This window comes from Hylobates moloch, unplaced genomic scaffold (assembly GCF_009828535.3).
Source record: "Hylobates moloch isolate HMO894 unplaced genomic scaffold, HMol_V3 SCAFFOLD_83, whole genome shotgun sequence".
NCBI classification, from domain to species: domain Eukaryota; kingdom Metazoa; phylum Chordata; class Mammalia; order Primates; family Hylobatidae; genus Hylobates; species Hylobates moloch.
Genome location: NW_026652358.1, coordinates 1 through 3,449, shown reverse-complemented (window position 1 = coordinate 3,449; position 3,449 = coordinate 1). Strand labels below are relative to the sequence as shown.

At 38.0% G+C, this 3,449-nt stretch overlaps 1 long non-coding RNA gene across 1 annotated transcript; it reads left to right on the top strand.

The window, feature by feature from the left end:
* The first annotated feature begins 1,310 nt into the window (after positions 1 to 1,310).
* On the top strand, positions 1,311 to 3,225 carry LOC131382581 (uncharacterized). The gene is made up of 2 exons (XR_009212148.1): positions 1,311 to 1,443; positions 2,012 to 3,225. It is a non-coding gene; the product is annotated as an uncharacterized LOC131382581 (long non-coding RNA).
* The last annotated feature ends 224 nt before the right edge of the window (positions 3,226 to 3,449 follow it).

Sequence of the window (3,449 nt, the reverse complement as noted above, 5' to 3'; positions counted from 1 at the left end):
TTCCCCAGACAAACCTTACTGCCTGTGGACTAGACTGCCTAAAGCCTCAGATGAGAAGTTATGGTAATCTTACTAAATTCAAGATATAGCTATTTACAGGTACCTTACAGGTTAATGAAACAACAGAAGTTCCAGAAATAGAGCCCAGTATACTTAACAATTAATGTTCAGCAAAGATGATGTTTCAGTTCAGTGAGAAAAGTATAGATTATTTAATAAATGGTATCGGCACATCTGGAGAAAGTAATTTTGTGCCCCATCTTATTGTAAACCGAAGGTATCTTGAGACAGGTCTCAATCAATTTAGAAGTTTATTTTGCCAAGGTTAAGGACATGCCTGTGACACCGCCTCACGAGGTCCTGAGAACGTGTGTCCCAGGTCACCAGGCTGCAGCTTGGTTGTATATGTTTTAGGAGACTTAAGACATCAATCAATACATGTCAGATGTACCTTGGTTAAGTACAGAAAGGCAGGAGAACTGGGAGCTGGGGGTTGGAGAAAGCACTTACAAGTTATAGGTAGGTTCAGAGTTTCTGCTTGGCAGTTGGTTGAAAGAGTTTATCTAAAGACCTGGAGTCGGCCGGGTGCGGTGGCTCATGCCTGTAATCCCAGCACTTTGGGAGGCTGAGGCGGGCAGATCACAAGATCAGGAGATCAAGATGATCCTGGCTAACACGATGAAATCCTGTCTCTACTAATAATACAAAAAATTAGCCGGGTGTGCTGGCGGGCTCCTGTAGTCCCAGCTACTCGGGAGGCTGAGGCAGGAGAATGGCGTGAACCCGGGAGGCGGAGCTTGCAGTGAGCCAAGATTGTGCCACTGCACTCCAGCCTGGGCGACAGAGCGAGACTCTGTCTCAAAAAAAAAAAAAGAAAAAAAGACCTGGAGTCAATGGGAGGGAGTGTCTGAGGGAGTTAATTTAGTTGAGTAATAAGGTGAGTGAAAGAAGAAGGGAATGAGAGAGGCAAGCCAAAAGGTAAAGATGCACTAAAAACAAGGCAATTACATGATCCTATTTATGTCATTAATGTGCGTTGGATGGAATATACACATCCCTCTTCATTTTCCATTCCCAATTCTTTCCTATTAGGCAGTGTTAGTTTTTTTGAGGAAGGTGTATGGCATTTTGGTTACTCCAGATCACTAATGTACTTAATTGCCCAGTCTCTTATCAGAGGAAGGGGAGGTAAGGTGCAGGTGTGGTGGTATGTAAAAATCAGTGAATTATTACATATGAAAGCACTTTGAAAAGTGAAAGTGCTTTTCTATCATAAAATATTCTCATATTTTTCTTTCTTTTTAGGATTTAATGAAGACACTCCGCAAAGAAACAGATTTGAAACAAATACAGACCCTGGTACAAGGAACTCAAACACGACTCAAATATTCACAAAATGAACTAGAGATTATTAAAAAGAAGCACCTTGTTGCTTTTTACCAGGTAATACAGACTTACATAAAATATGATAGGCATTTGACCCAGAACATAGAATTTCAGGAATTACATTTATATAGCTCCATGTAATTTTTAGATACTTTTTTTTTTTTTTTTTCCTGAGACAGAGTCTCACTCTCACCCAGGCTGGAGTGCAGTGGCTTTATTTCTGTTTGCTGCAACCTCCATCTCCCAGGTTCAAGTGATCCTCCTGCCTCAGCCTCCCGAGTAGCTGGGATTACAGGCATGTAATTTTTGTATTTTTTTAGTAGAGATGGGGTTTCACCATGTTGGCCAGGCTGGTCTCAAACTCCTGACTTCAGGTGATCTGCCCACCTTGGCCTCCCAAAGATTACAGCCACCGTGCCTGGCCAATTTTTAGATACTTTATCCCATGATTGAGATTATATTATAGTCCCTTAATTATTTATGTGGTATTTAATCTTTTATCCAGGTGAATTCATCTTATCTCATAGATTCTTCTTTTATTCTAAAAGATACCTATCACATTTTTGGCTTCACTATATAAAGCTAAAACAGCTGTGTTAAAAAAATTTTTCTCTTTTGTTATTAGGAACAATCTCAGCTACAAAGTGAACTACTAAATATTGAGTCTCAGTGTCTTATGTTGAGTGAAGGAATCAAGGAACGACAACGAAGAATTAAAGAATTTCAAGAAAAGATAGATAAGGTCATGAATGTTGTATTTATTCCTAAATGGTATATGTAGTTCTAGACCAGATACTAGGTTTAGGGCTTCTTAAATATATGCTAAAGCAAAGGTTGATAGGTAACAGTGCCCTGTCAGAAACAACAATGTTGCAGGCTAAGTTTTATTGGTTTGCTAAATTAATTTCCTTGTGCTTTTTGAGAACCTCTGTTGCTTACCTCAAGAGACAGTGACCTGTGCCTACTCTCCTCTGCACTCCACCCTCTCCTTGCCCATTGTGAAAATTATAGTCTCATTCTTTTCTCCCACTTCCCTAATACCGTGAGGGAAAGAACTGTCATTCAGCTTACCTTTTAAGGTTATTTATTCACTCAGTAGTTTTTTTTTTAAAACACCTATTCTGTGTCAGGCACAGTTCTTGGCTCTAGGACAATAAAAATTTGGTCACCTAGCTTCTGCTTATAAAGGGATAGAAACTTTCTGATTTAATTCATTCCGCTGTGGGGTATCTCTGATCCTTAGAAAGTGATTTGTTATACCACCGATCTATTAATTCCACCCACTGCTTTTAGGCCTGACGTTTACCACATGATTTGGAGCCACACTTATGTTACTTCCTAATTAGTTATCTCTTTTCCAGGTTAAATATCCCTAGTTTCTTTATTCATTTCACATTACCATGGATTTAAGACCAGCTCTGGTAACCATCCTCTGGATGTTATCAATGCTCCTGAACAGAGCATGATGTCAAAATATTGTCTGTACAGTATACTGTGGGTCTTTATGTTTGTAACTGTAACTTTCCATGACTTGGATTATCTAGTCATGCTAACTGTAGCTTACTACTGCATCAGTCATATCACATTCATATTTAATGTATATTCAACTAAAATCTGAAAGTTTTTAAAGTGTCCTGTTCTTAAAATAGGTCTTTCTCATGCTGTAACTATACATAAAATCAGAGCTTTAAAACATTGAGGTTAAATTTTACTTTGTTGAATTTCCCCATTCTAGCTTTTCCAAGTCTTTTTCATTCTTAATTCTATGCCCCATTCCACTTGTTATTATACTGGCAAAGGTGCTATTGTATTACTCATACATAAAGAATCTTTCCATTATTTACGTGGAATGTAATATTTTGGTGGGTCTAAAGTAAAAGGAATTCTTCCAGTTTTATACTAAACATTCATAAAGCCAAAACACTTAAAAAGGCCAATTATAATCTTTCTTCGTTTTTTTGAATAAGAAATTTGAAAGTAGATGGCATAATTTATGGAATTAAAGGAAAAGAAAGTACTGGCTTCTCAGAATACAGTAATGCTTGGTGGGATTAGTTTTTGGC